This window comes from Mastigoproctus giganteus, chromosome 4 (genome assembly GCF_048544385.1).
Source record: "Mastigoproctus giganteus isolate SK-2022 chromosome 4, ASM4854438v1, whole genome shotgun sequence".
Lineage (NCBI taxonomy): Eukaryota > Metazoa > Arthropoda > Arachnida > Uropygi > Thelyphonidae > Mastigoproctus > Mastigoproctus giganteus.
The window spans coordinates 133729422-133745486 of NC_143578.1; the positions used below are offsets into that span (position 1 = coordinate 133729422).

Below are 16065 nucleotides of genomic sequence, written 5' to 3' on the forward strand. Positions count from 1 at the left end.
CTGTTCCGAAAGTAATGGCCACTTTATGGATGAAAATGCAACAGCGCACCGTGCCAGAATGGTTCGTAGACCATGACACGAATTTCTACCACCTGCCCTGGACCCCATACTCACCTAAAGTCAATCCTATTAATGCTGGAGTGAGCTATTCGGCAACGAAGTCCTCGTCCTTCGACTTTGTTGCAGTTACGCGATATTTTGTTGGAAGAATGGTTACAATAAGACCAAAGAGCACTAAAACACCTTATAGAATCCATTTCGCGCCTCACTGTTGCTGTTATTTGAAACAAAAGCGACCCGATTCGATACTGAATAAAGGTTTGTGTATTTTTTTTTTTTTTTTTTGGCCGATGTGTGTATATTGCGGATGAGTAATCCCTTTAATCCTCCGGGATATCTGTAACGTTCTAAAACTTACTACTATAATGCAGAGCAATCCTTCCTGGAATGTAGTATATGTCCGAGTGATTTTCATGTCAAAAATTACGAGAGATAATTATGGGGAAGAATGAAAGAGTCTAATGTAATCACCATTTAGCATCAGTCTTCTAATACGTCCATTACAAGACAGTTCGATAAAACATTCGGTAGGGCCACCCTACCCAGGTAGGTCGAAGGATAGGGGTGAAACGAAGTGTAGTCCGCCATCGAGGAAAAGGGCTAGTAACCAACCCATCAGAGGTAAAATTAAAATCCACAAAGAAAATTAAAGGATGGAGGCCGGACTGACAATAAGGAATCAACTATGAACGAATTAAGGTAACTCTAAGAAAAAAATGAATAACTGTGGAAACACAGTATGTAAAGTCTCTTAATCATTATGTTCTTGTTTATACTCCGGCACGACACCCGGTCAGTGGAGTTTACAATAAATAAATCAATCAATCAATACAAATGTTCATCGTATTTAGCAGTCACGGGCTTGAACCCTGGTTCACTCAAAGAGCGTATGCTACTGCACTCGCGCCTCTGACCACTCCGCTACGTCAGGCCTTAATGAGAAAGATGAAGAAATAGCAGGAGAATCAGAAAATAGAAAACCTAAAATTTGTGAACTAAATGATTTGGGCACTAAAAAGAAAGGGAAAGGTATAATAAATATGGGAAATTATATATTAATAAACAGTGGAGTGGAGAAAACTGAAAGAGCTGCGTAGGGATTTTAATACATGAATTACTGAAACAAAACAACAATATAATCTAGAACTGGAAAGATTACTACTCGTAAAAATGAAACTGCAAAAGAGGGAAAGCTATAGAAAAGGTTGGTAAATTCTATAATCAACTACAAGATTTAACTAATAAGATAAGAACGAATTGGTAATAATAACAGGAGACTTATAAACGCCCGAATAGGAAATAAATTATTACAATTTTGTACAGGCTGTGAATTAACAATATTTTTTGAACATAAAGTAACACGGACAATAACAGGAGCAGTAAATCAGTAATTGATTATGTAATCATTAATAGAACTAAAACCGGAAAATAAAAAAGGACGTAAACGCGGTACCATCAGAAGATATTGGAAGCAAATTAGTAGTGGGAACATTCATATTTAAAAAATCCTTTTAGAAAAATAAAATAAAATAAGATAAGATAAAGAAACAAAATTCAAACCTATACTATTACAAGATGAATGTATTATGAATCTTTACAGAAAGATATTGAGAGCATATTTAGAATTAAAAGAATATTAAAATCAGTCAATAGGAAAAAAAACGGGAAGGATTAAAATTTGTATAAAAAAGCAGCATATGAAACATTAGGAGAATGAAATATAATAAAGGAATAAAAAAAAATGGACACAGAAGAATTTTGTAAAAGACTTTGACAAAATCAAAGTAAAAGCATTTCTGCAACACATGTATGTCTGTACATCTGTTTTATTAAATAAAACATATGTACAGACATACCAAGAATATAAGGAGGTTCGAAACAGATCCAATCAGGAAACGAGAAAAATAAAACGAAACTATTGGGATTTTACTGGTTTTCAAAAGAATTATGTTATTTCTATGGCGCAGAGAAAAATTTGGCGAATAATACGAAATCAAAAGAAAATAATTAAATGAATATGTTAATAAGGAAAACTTCCACATATCTATCCTGCAACCATCCTTCCTCAATTTGAATATGTCTCCTCACATGCATAATCTGAGCAAGAGGAAAGATCCCATCAGTATTGAGTTTGCTCAAGCCATTCAAAAACTTAAGACCTCGCAGGTGCATTTTCTCCAGACGCTTCAATATGCAGAGCTTAATCCTTTCTTGATAAAGCACCTCTTTGTTCCCCTCGCCAGTCTCGTTGCCCTTCTCTATATCTGTTCCAGCAGCCATACATACATCCTTCGTAAAATGACGCCTCCAGACCTGTATGCAGTACTCAAGATGTGGTGGCTTGACCATTGCCTTATACAATGGAATAATCACCTTCCAATCTGACTGCTCAATTGCCCCTAGGTCTTTTTCATTTTCCACTACCCTGAGTGTAGTACCACACATTTGGTACGTTACTCTGGAATTACTGCTACCCAAATGCAGTACTCTGCATTTATCAATGTTAAACTTCAATTGCCATTTCTCAGCTCATCTGCCTAACTGTTATAGATCTTGTTGCAATAGCTTACTTTTATTACTGTCGTTAACGACCCTGCCGGCCTTTGTATCATCTACAAACTTAGACATTGTCTGATATACCTTCATCAATATCATTAATAAACAGAAAACACCAATGAGCCCATCACTGGGCTCATTGGTGTTTTATGTTATAAATTAATTAGTAAAAATGAATAAGAGAACATGAGTGTCGATATTGAAGCGTTTTAAAAGAAATTACCGAGGTAAACCTCATTCATTTTTACTAAATAATAATAAAAAATTCTGTACCGGATACATAATGTGTCCTGCCGCTAGCACATTTAACGTGTTTTACATTTAAGAGTCATCGACAGGCGTTAAAAACGTTTTAATTTTCAGATATTAATAAAATTCATGGATATAACGATGTTTTTATTTTATTAATAAAAACGTTTGTAAGTTTTCTGTGATGACTAAAGTAGGATATATAATTTTTACATTGAAGTGTTCACGACTAAATGCACCAACTATAGTTGTTCCATTACGTGTAGTATTCATCGAAAGATCTAATGACAAGTTGAAGAATATTTTCATAAATGTGCAGAAATCTTTTCCATCCTCAGAGTTTAATTGTAAAGAAAAAAATTACATTCAATCTGAAAACACCAGGTGACTTGAAATCAAATGCGTTGTCGAATTAACGCATTTCCCAATTTCCGAAAGTTTTTTTGTATCTTAAAACCTTAATATTTCTGTTTCGAAATTCCTTAGATTTCCAACGATATACTTGTCCACGTTATCCAGTTTATTACGTGGGAAAATTTCCCTGATCACATGTTCATATTTTCCACTATCCTGGAAAAACCACTAATTTTCAGAGGTTTGTAAGTTTTTCCTCTAGTATAGAGTTAAGATGAAGCTCCGTGCAAAATTTCATTAAATTTTATCCAGTAGAAGATAAATTATTCTTGCTATCATGGAAGTATCATTACAACAATACAAGTTACAATAATTCGCTTCTGGCGGAAGCTGAAGACACTTCCGTAACGCTTTCTGCATGACAGTTTTTCGTTACAATTTTTTTGGAATAACGCCAGGAAACACGTTTTTAACGTCAATAATAATAATAAAAATCTGAAGAAAAGTTGAAATGCCGTGCTACCTCAAGTCAGGACCTTCTAAACAGGTAACAGATTCTGACACAGATAGATAAACATTTTCTACTTATACTCCAGGACGACCACAAGACAGAGAAAATACAAGAACATATTTAGCAGTCACGCAGCTTGAAGGTCACTAGAAGCGCATGCACTTTCGTACCCTCGCGTTTGACCACTCGGTTATGGAAGCCGTTAGGTATGGAATAACATTAATTGAAATGCCGACCGGGCTAGCCAGGTGGGTAAAGTGCCTGCCTGGCAACCCAAAGGTCGCGGGTTCGATTCCCGCCTCGGGCTTGGATCAAAGTACTGCAAAAACCTTGGGAGGTGCACTATGGCCACAGAAGCCGATGCGCCAACAACTACCAAACCAAAAAAAAAAAAAAATTAATTGAAATTTAATCCACCAGTTCAATAATAAAAGTGCACTCATAACGCAAGAAAAAAAAAAGCATGGACATTATAATACTTGTGGTCAATGCGCCACGAGTGAGGAGAAATGCATTTACAAACTTCAATTTAAAATAGAAACGTTTCATATGTGGATAAATTTTACATTTAGGCGATCTAATCATATCCAAATCTTGCATTTGCGCCTTCTAGTTTTCTGGTATTCCCCCTATAATTTATATTTAGGGAAACTTCATCCCAATAAGTCGCTCTGCAAAATAATCTTCAATGTATACGTTGCATGTTCCAAAGGTTAACGAAGAGCCGCTTTTGCAGAAAGGTGCACCATGTCAACTACCCGACAACTTAAAAATTGAAAAAAAACCTCTATTTAAAAATAATAAATTTTAGTTTTATACTCCGGGTGGTCGATCATATAATTCTTCACAGGGTTGAAGAATTATATTAATTTATATTTCTAATTTAAATTCACGTTTAGTTTAAGATAGTTGTGATTAGTACGAGGGAATCAATGCTTGTTCCAAAAGCTTAAAGTGGACTCTTTCATATCACTCGTTTTGACACAAATCCTTAAGTCCACAGTCTTATCAACTGTGCCAAGTATAATCATCATTGTCTTTATCTTTACTGCTTCCCGTACCTGCAATAAAGCACACCACAGAGGGCAGAGATAACTTAATATACGATGAAACAAATAAGAGGGTGACATATTTGTTTCAAGCTATCTCCAAAGAAAAAATTTTCAATTTCAGTACATATCCCAAACGTGTGGGTTTGCGATCGAAATTTAGTAACTGAGGAAAGTTGCAAGAATGAACGCGCGCGCGACCAGGGGCTCATCTGGTGAGTATGGGCTTGGCACACCCAGGGTCCTGAGCTGGATATCATCATTCTTCTCTTTCTTGGTGATTCCTTGTACTCTCTCTCTCTCTCTCTCTCTCTCTCTCGGCGTAACTCGGAATTTTTTTTTTTTTTTTGGTGCTGCTGCATAAGCCTCAGGCTTCCTTGCACTAAATGGCCTGTAATAATAACTATAACAGTCGAATTTATTGACTACCCCTTCCCTTTTCGTGAAATGAAGCGCTCCTTCAGTAACAGCACGTTTTCGTACCATGCGATATAAAGCACATAAGCAGAGATACACACATTAAAAATTTAAGTGACTGGATGTGGTATGGCAGTTGGCGCCAGAAACGTCAGTATAAAGTTGCAAACCTGCTGGGGTTTCTACCTATCACTAAGTCTCGGATGTGTCGAGATTGGTCCAATAATCACCTAAGATCCAGAACGACATCCTCTGGTCAGAAACAACTCGTTCATGCGACACAGAGAAAGAGATAAACGCGACTTTTTAAACAGTAGAAATATGAAAAAGTATACGTATAAAAAATGTTTTCGTGAATTACTAGTAAGTTACTGGTGGCCCAATTCGTCCCTGCCTGACTGATGTTTGCAAGTACATCACCTTTCAAAGAACGAATTACTTCTGTACGTATTGTTCTACGTTTCACAGACCCAGAAACATCTCCTGAAATTGATTTTTTTTTTTTTTTTTTTTTTAACCAGCCATTGTGTGAAGCAATATATTCTAATGTATATGTCTAGTGACGAGGATATTAAAAAAAGCTGAAATTGAAAATAAAAATATATTCTACCTTTTGGGGTGGGGGATATATCCCCTTATATGCCTTTTAAGGTAGAGTCTATTTCTCCTATGCCTCTCTTCAGAAAAGTGAAAGGACCACTAATGTGGAACAGTTCTGAAATTATCATTATTCCATTTCTGGATTGCTGTTGTTGTTGTTTTGGTTTTTAGGAGCATTAGCAACTAAGGCCATATTGCTCCGGGATATGCGGTGGTCATTCCCTGACCTTTCCGCATCCTCCATATTTGGTGGTGACGGGCTCGAACCCCGGTCTAATCAAGAAGCGTGTGCTATGCACTGCTGCTGCTCCTTCCCACCTGGCTACGGAGGCGCCTTTTCTGGATTGCTACTAAATGACCTTTCCAGGGATATAATCCCCTCATATCCTTGTTTAAAATTCAGAAGAGTGAATGTAGCTCATTTTTGAAATTACCATATTATCAATGATTTCACACAAATTCGCCACCTTGTTTTCCATTCGCGTTACTAAACAATATATGAAAATATACTGGTTTACGCAACTTTTCTGGTTGTATGCAAAGTAGCCACAATCGAGTTAGATATATTAAAGGAAAAAAATAATAAATACTAGTGCAAACTATTGAATGACTGAGTGGAGAAGTGCCACTTAATAAAAACAAACAAAAAAAAAAAAAAATAGAACAGAATCTTTAATTGCAGCATGATATACAAACAATTAGTCCCGTCACGGCATGGTGGTGCCTGGGGTTTACAATACATATTTCCAAAAGAGATACACATGAGAAAAACATATGTTACATAAATCCAGATTATTGGAAGGCAACAAAGCACAGTTCTACATTTTCAGTTAGACGAGGATTCCCTTCCTGTATTTTTTTATTTATTTATTTTTTTTTTATTGTTGACCACTTCTTGGAGGTCCCCGTCGATCGCTCGCAGTGAGGGCAGCATTTGCTTTAGCAGGAATCTGCCGGTTAGTGCTAGTCGGTTTTGGTTTGCTAGCAGCTGTGCCGAAGACCGGAGAAGTTCAGTAATTATCGTTTTATATGGATTTAACCCGACTGCTAGGAAATCCGAATTATGCATTAACACGTTTTGTCAAATTAATTAATAATCCAAAGGAAAAACCATTTTATATTATCATCCCACTCCGAACCAAAAAGATGTGTGACGCTTTAGCTGCGAGGCAGGTCCCTTAATTGGTAAATTACAGAATAAAAATGTTTAATTTATTATTCCACCTCTTAACGAGTATATGTTCTCATATTGTTTATACTTATTTATAGTACATATTCTATGTAAGACAATCTGTCTTCCTATCATCCAAGAAACTTGGATGATATAATGTAACCCAACGCACAAGTCCTGTTTTCTAATCTGTCTTCCAACTAACATGATCTGGATGGGGCATCTGCCACGTAAGATTTTCAATGACTCCTGGCCTTGCAGCTGTGAACACCTACAGCATAATGTAAACAATGGCAAGAACGATTTCTAAATGTCGACTGACTACAATACAATGAAATAACTACATAATGAAATAACTAAATGAAATACAATACAATGAAAAAATGAAATAAAATAAATCATGAAATTGAGAAGCATGCTGCAGCAAGGGTCATTCAACGAAGCTGGAGGGAACTGAAATATCTGATGTTTCTCATGTCTAAGAGACACGTGGTACAGATGCAGCGGCAACAGCTCGCCTTTATGGGAAAACGTCAGAATCGCCAACATCCAGACAACGGAGAAATTCGTACATGGAAGGTTTACAAGGTAGTCGTGCACCGTGAACTGCCTCGCAAACGCTGAGCGTTACCATAGAAATGGGTTTTAAAAAGATGGAACTGTCCCCGTCGTTGCCCAAAACCACGCACTTTCTAGCCTGACGGTTTTCAAAGAGTTCTGATACTGATTAATTCGTAAATTATTTTAAACATACAGAATAGGTAATCTTAAAATTTAGTTTTAAATAATCTTGTAAAAAATGATTTTAAGGGGAGCAGAAAGATGAACAATATAAAGAAATTACACATGTTTAAAATTTTATTTAATTTCTTGAAATTTTAAAACAGTATATTTGAGGATCGTATACAATTTTAAACACTGGGAATTTAAATTTTGTTTACCCATAAAAACCACTTCGTGTGGAAATCTTAATTTTGGTGGGATTGAAACCCCCATAATCCAAAACAACACCCTCGTGTCGAAGTAAAAAAAAAAAGGGGAGGGGAGATACAAATCAAGCAAACAATGCATTCATTTCTGTACGGATTTGCCAATCCTAGATTTTCTATTTTCTGAACCATGATTGTCCTCGATGAAATGTACAGCCAATTTAATTGGAGAAGGATGTTCCGTTGTGGTTTTCCATGAAATCTAGTTTTGCTATAATGCCCACTCATATACCACGTGAATGATAAAGATAGTTCATTAGCCACCAACTAAATCCCTATATATATATATATTAAGGTAACATTTCAGGTACTACAATGTACAGGGATTTAGTTAGTGACTAAATAAACTATCTTAATATTCACGTTGTATAAGAGTGGTCATTACAGATAAACCAGACTTCTACAGCTAATTATTGATGAATTTGGCCAAGTGGTTAATACGATGTTACTACTGGCTTTTTCCATAGTCTGCGACCCCCAATTTCGGAGAATATTGCATATTAAGTTTATGGCATTTTATTATTATTTTTTTCTCGCTCAGTAATATAAACAACGTTTTGTACGTTGACTCTGTTTTAGCACTTGGTTTTGCTTTAGAATGAATTAATATCGTATTAAACCTACGATATTAATTAATTGTTAGTTATTTTGGCTCGAGAACAAACAATATACACGTTTCTTATTCGTTTCCTTTGATAATTTATATCAAAGGAAACCTACTGCAGAAATAATATTTTTTTCCTTCTAATTTTCCGATCATTCACCAACAATAAAAGTTTCCCCTTTCAGTACTTGTTTCAAAGAAACTGTCACGAGAATGACGATAAATAGTAATCACACTAGATTGTTTTCCTCTTCCCCATAATTGTTTATCTCGTGATAATCTTTCACCTGAAATTTGACCCGCTGAGTTCCAGGAAACACTAGTCAGGAATTTAGTTGTGTTCGAAATCACTTATTCTATTGCACAACTAATTGAGGGATTAATGTAATTAGAGATGAGTGCAGCGGGAAACGAGGGAAAGCGGGCGAATCCCTGTGGGATTTAATGCAACAAGAGAATGAATTTTTCATGTAATTTTTCTCCCAAACGAACCCTTTTTCTTGAATGTTTTCTGCCAACCGTTATTTCCTTGATATAATTTTTTTCTAAGATAAACTGATATTCTATTTGTCTGGTTGTAATAAAATCTGTAATGACTGGACATTTTATTTAAGAGCCACATTTAAAACTGGAAGTCGGTTGTTAGTGTGAACAGAGAAAACTACATACAGCATTATTGTGAATGAGTTTGAAAACAATTTTTTAAAGTGAACATTATTTACGCGTTCTATGAAATGTTTATGTTATCTGATAATAAATGCATTTAAATTAGAGTAGTTTTTCATGCAATGTCCCAACCTATGAGCATTAAGTAAAAAATAAAGTAAAATCTCGCATCTTTTTATAAATCAAGGGAAGAAAAAAAAACCAAACCAACAGTGACAGCTGTCATTTCGTATTTATTTAAATAAAAAATAAACAGGAAAAAAAAAAAAAAAAATAGAGGATCACTGTTATGGGAAATGCATTTTACAAAATAATGTAAAGCAAACCTAAGGGCCAACTTTGACCGAAAGATTAAAGCAACTTTCGCAATTAATTACAACACCCCTGAGAGAAGGATATCGCCGTTTTATTCTTTTTCCAGGAGTATGGTGAAAGTTTAATTTTTAAAGATAATTCTTCGGAATTCACAACATGTTAAAATATCGCGGGTTCCGCGAAGTCGCTGGCACGGCTTAAACCCATAAGCCGTGCCAGCCCCCCCCCCTACTGTACCACCTTTGGTAGCTGCAGATTTGTTGCACTGATTTTTTAAAACTTAATATTAAAAATGTATAATGAGGGGAAAGACAAAAATACTCTCATCATGCAAAACCTACATTCGTTGACGTTGCTCCAACGAATATTATTTTCACTTAATTTGTATTTAAATAAATATATATCTGCTATTTTCATAGAACACCAAGTAATTAGTTACGTTTTTCATTATTCACATTACTATCGTATTACAATTTAAGGAAATTGCAATTTTTTGTGTGGGTTGTAAGCCCCAATCATTCATTTATACGTTTGACGGCTGATTCTTGACTGATATCCTCCTTTCTTTATTTAGTACATAAATAACAAGACTATGCTGCTGCGTCTAATGCATATTATTAAACTCTCTTTCAGTAAAACCTTTTTCTAAAAAAATTCATCACTGGTTCCTCTGATTTTTACAGATTTTCAACAGCAGCAAAAATGGTAATAGTATATTGTATTTCACTTAACCACTAACTTCCACATTTCTGGCTGTTATATTATATTATAACCTTTGCTTTTGAAGCACGTTACAAGAGGCAAAAAATAATCTCTGCCACAGCCGTGAATGGCACATAAGCGCTGGTAGAAGCGTTTCGCACAATAACAATGTTCCATCGGTCAAATATTCGTCATAGCTTTCATTTAACAACTGATAAATTAAATTTATATTATTATTATTATTTAGAACAATAATATAAACTGAAGCTGTACAACCTAAAATTATTTTTAGATTGTGCGTCTACAAAGGCAAACATTTCCTGTTTTTGTTTCCACTGGGATCACAGAAGTTAAAGCTTCCTGCGTAAAGGATTCCTTTACGCAAACATTTTTGCGTAAAGGGATCCATGTATTGGGGAAAATCAATGTATAGGAAGCAGGGAAAAAAAAATGTTCTCCGCTTCCAATACATAGATTTCCTCACCGTAGAAATCTCTCATAACTATCAGTGTTCTGCATCGATGATAATTTCTTTCTTATTAATTTTAAAGGTTTAACTCTAGTTTTAATTCAACTTAATCTCTCAACTTTCCACACTCGTGACAATGCTCAGCTTGCTTATCGTTAATTTCTCCGCTTTGATGAAAAGAAAAGCATAGCATTACACATCTTTTCAGCACTAGACAATGCTGTCAATCAAAAATAAATAAATAATAATGCGAAATTTTGTTAGTCACGATCAATCACAGTACTCCAATTCGTAAATTCACCAGAGAAACAGATATTACACGAGTTTCTGGATACGACGTACTTACCTTAATGTCGTCGCACCTGGTGAGCTCCAGGAAATGTGTGCCGTTTCAGGTTGTGTTTATTGACTTCGTTTGCAGTTTATGTGCGGTCCAGTTTCTCATATAACAAATAAAGCGGTTCATTTCTGATGGGTATTACCTAACAAGGTTCGGGGCTTTCAATTACTACACAGCGCATAACTTCAGACATTTAACAAGCACGCCTCCTAGTGTAGGAACAACTATGAGAGATCCTTCATACGAATTGGCAGTTTGAATTAACAAGTATACTGTATTAAAGTATAACTCTGCAGCGTATGAACAAAAAAATCAGTAAAAATACAAAAGAAAAAACAAGCACGAAGGGCGAGGAACCTAATAAGGAAAACGTTTTGCAGAAAGAATATGCACCTTTGCCCTGACCCTAACGTAGGCACCTGTATAAAATTTAGAATATGGCTAAATTCTGTGCCAATTAAATACAAAATAATACCTGCCTGCCTGTAAGCGCCAAAATTGAACTAATATACTGAAACGCGACAACGAAGTGATTTAGGTTAAAAATAAATAAAGATAATAATAAGAGCCGTCTTTTCCATTAAATGCCCAGGCCCCGAAAAACTAGAAGTGCTCTTTGGCTTTTTTTCTGTTAGCAAACTTATGAACAACGTCAACGCTCGTATTGCAACTAAATTATACTCGAAGGAGTGTTGTGGAAATAATTTCCAAAACCAAATTTATTGAAACGCTTTCGAATTTATATTTAACCCAGTTTTCGTCCGGTCCCTTTTTAAAAATAAAGTTTGATTTAACGCAAAGGCATTTCAATGTTTGATATACTGCAATGCAGTGAGGCCTCGGAATGAAGAATGTCGAGCGCGAAAACTGAACTTAGGCCTACGAAAACCAAGACGACACGACACTATAATTAATGAATTAAAAAGAATCAGTACGCCAATACAAAATTAAAACGGAACAGCCTGCCATTACAATGTGAGGGCTGTTCTGTTTTAGACTGCTAAAGAATGGAGCGTGCAAATATACGCATGGTCATAATACGTCTCAACTTGTATTAATTAAACTAAATAATTGGAAGCACAGGTGATGATGAGCATTAATCCTACTACTGCTATTACGCATAGGCTAAAAACAGCGAAAAGTAAAATAATAAAAAATAAAACAAATAAGAAATATTTGAATAATAAATTGAAAACAATTTATTATATATTCCGTTTTATTGTTCTCTCTCCCAGACGCATTATATACATGTAAAATTATGTATGTAGCCGAGTGGTCAGGAGCGGGAGTGCAGTAGCACACGCTCTTTGAGTAGACCGGGATTCAAGCCCCTGCCTGCTGAATACGGTCGATCTGCCAACCCGCACTGGACCAGCGTGGCAGATTATGGTCCATTTCCCTCAGCATGAATTGTTGAGGAGGCTTCCATCCCGCAGTGGGTTGATAATGGCTGCACTTTATCTTTTTTTTTTATGCACCAATTTAATTTTCTTAAACACATTTTGTAGTTTAAAAATGGATAATTTTTTTACCATAATTTAATTTTTGTTTTATTTTATTGATACCTCTAAAACGATGGAGAGCACCCAATTCAGTTTTGAAGAAAGAAAGGCAATCATAAAAATGGTATTGGAAATATGAAAATATCAATGAAGTTCAGCGTGTTTGGGAATGACAATATGCAATAAAAGCGCCCACACATTTAACAATTACTCGTTAGTGGGATAAATTTGAGAATCACTCAGAATATCAATAACGTAGCATGCCGCAGGAAGAGGACATCAAGAAGTAATGAAAACGTTGAAGCTGTAAGAAATGCAATGGAGGACATTTTGAACAATTAAAGTTTTATACATGTTTTTTGTCTTCAAAGTATCAAAAAAATTTTACATGTGTATATATTGTTCATTAAATATAAATTTTTAAAGTGCGTATACATAATTTAGAAACACCCTATATATATATATATTACTGAGAGAGCGGCTGCGGGGTTTGGCATTACCTTGTAGGTGATCTCAGTTGCCACAATTTCTCACCGCATAAGGGTCGCCATTACTCAAACCTATTGAGCTGATTAGTTTATCACTCATTTCATGGATGCTTTGATTTGTCTAACGTTTGAAATGCAGTGATTCTACGGCCATTGCTTTGTGGCCTTCCGAAGAAATGAGAATCAATGGTCAATCTCCTTTAATTAATTAATTTAATTTTGCTTCTTTTGAATGGTCACGTTGTGGCGGTTAGTTTTTCGTTCCCTTTTTAGTTTACTGTTAGCCATATGGCTAATATTAATTCTCGCTTTAGTTGTTTCACGTGATTCAGTCTTGATGCCATCAAGGACACATTAAATTTATGTTAATTGGTTTTCTTCTAAATTATTGTAGAATATTTTCTTCTACAACACTCCATCTTATTGATTTATCCCCCTACCAGAAACTCCTCTCTTTTGCTATGTTACTGGTTACTTTTGTATTCGTTTTACCTGGTCTACTATAAGTAGTATTATAAATACATATATACGAGAGAGGTTTTATTTATTTATATAATTCTTCCAGAGATCGAGATTCCATGAGTACCGCAGTTAAAAATTTACTTGAAAAACGAAAAAGTAAAACCAAAAACGTCTTTAACAATGGTAACATAATTTTAATAAGGATGGATGACGTGGAGAGAAAACTTTATACAAATATACGTGGAGAGAAACTTTGCTAGATTCAACTTTTTGCTAGGAAAAGATTAACCACCCTTTGAATATATATATATATATCTTTATTGCAATGCCACTGTCACTCTCCCTGTTTCTCTACTATATGCAAATACAGAATTATTCAATTCTGAAAAAGGTAATTTGAAAGAATAAAAAAAAAAAAAAAAGTGTCACTGAATGAAGTGTGGCTAATTACACTGCGCACAAGCGTCCTAAAGTAAATTTCAGCCAACATAAATTATACCTATAAAGATATTCGCAATTTTAATAATACGCTACGTTACTCACCTTGTGATTTAGTGGAAGAGCTCCAAAAGTTATTTTCTCAGGTCAGTCTTTGTTTACCAAATACGACGACTTCAGAAGCACAAAATTCCACTGATAAACATTCCAAGACAGTCGTAGTCGGATTATCCCGCCTAATGTTCGATGCTAAAATGCGACATGCTGCAATGCTATCAAGGCAGATTTCATCAGCTGGGTTCCTTTTTACGACTTCTGTTCGAAACGTTAACGGGCGAACCCTCTCTTCCTTCGCTGTGTTTGAGGGCCGTTCCCCTCACATACGACGCTAAGCATACAATCACCGGCGCAAGTCGTCTTAAGACCAACAGTACACGTGCAGCTGTGACGAGAGAAGTGCCCTCACTCGGCTTCCGAATGTTCTCTTTGCAGCAGGTGGAGAGGCAGCGCACAAGCGGGGTAGACGGCCTTCAACGACAAGTATGTAAGCTTAACAACTACGAAAGTGAACACAGTTCAACTTCGCACACTGACCCAGCAGGAAACAATGGCAGAGTGCAGTGGCTCCCTCTCTCGGTCACACAAGTCATTTTTGGATAATATAAGGCATTACTCTCGAATAGCACTGAATGATTGGGAAGTACTGAACTGGACATGATTTGAGAAAAAGTCACAGCAGGCAAAATTATTTGATAAAAAGAAATTATCATCACAGAGCTCTTATGATTAAAAGCATCGAAGTAAAAGTTGCTGTTGCTTTATAGCATATATATCTCGTATTTATTGATATATTTTTTATTTGAACAAAGTTATATTAATTATTAACAATCAGAAACTGCTTCGCCGTTTGATTTTAATTCATGCGTCTCTATCAGGGCTTGAAATGGAAAAAGTTACTGAACGGAATGCTTTTAATAAAATATCTTATTTTTAATAATTAAGTATTAAATTTTCCATTTAGAGACCTGGTCTCTACCCATACAGAAGATGAAATGCAATTTGTTCTCCAGTAGCTTAATTTAAAAAAAAAAATTATGAATATACGCAGCATGGAATATAATTTTAACCAGTATTTTGTCATTAAGGATACGTTTATTTTACCTTAGGGAAAAAAAAAACTGAAAGGGATCTAAATAAATCAGCATTTAGTAAATGCTACTTTATACAGAATGTCTGGGCTTGAGATTATACCGTGTGACGGTGGCGAATAATTAGCATTAGCATTAGCATTAGCATTAGTAGAGGCATTTGATGCAAGAAAGCAAGCTTATGCAGCATCAGCCAAAAAAAAAAAAAAAAAAAAAAAAAAGTAACATAAATAAATAAAAATAACCACTTCCACTTCACCCCTCTGTTCGTTCGAAATACCTGTCCAGCTGAGCCTTAAACTTATTTAGGCTATCAACTTCCACGACAAGGGATGGAAGTCTGTTCCACCCACCAACCACCCGCTGGCTAAAGGCAAATTTCCGCACATCTATCCTACATCTGTCTTTCCTCAATTTGAATTTATGCCCTCTCAGGTGATTTTTCTGAGCTAGAGGAAGAATCCCATCAGCATTGAGCATGCTCAAACCATTCAAGGCTTTGTACACCTCTATCAGATCACCCCGCTGGTGCCTAGTTTCCAGACACTGTAATTTGCAAAACTTAAGCCTTTCTTCGTAAGAGAACCCCTTTGTCCCATTCACCAATCTAGTTGCCCTTCTCTGTACTCGTTCCAGCAGCTCTACATCCTTCCTGAAATGAGGCCTCCAGGCCTGTATACAGTACTCTAGGTGTGGCCTGACCATTGCCTTATACAAGGGAATAATCACCTCCTTATCCCTGCTAGAAAAATTCCTATATATCATTGACAATACACCATGAGCTACTCTTGCAGCTCGTCTGCACTGCTCAGAGAACTTCATATCTGCCTGCACCACCACCCCCAGGTCCCTTTCATTCTCTACCACTGTCAGTGTAGTACCACAGAGTTGATACGTTGCTCTGGGGTTGCTGTTTCCCATATGTAGTACTTTACATTTGTCAATGTTAAACTTCATTTGCCACCTCGAAGCCCA

General features: G+C 35.8%; 1 protein-coding gene across 1 annotated transcript in view; it reads right to left on the minus strand.

Moving 5' to 3' along the window:
- Nucleotides 1-14493, minus strand: part of LOC150087076 (uncharacterized) — a 160017-nt gene extending 145524 nt beyond the window's left edge. The window contains exon 1 of the mRNA XM_090372936.1: nt 14048-14493. The gene's annotated coding sequence lies outside the window, so the exon portion shown is untranslated. The remainder of the gene's footprint in view (nt 1-14047) is intronic.
- Between the last annotated feature and the right edge of the window lie 1572 nt (nt 14494-16065).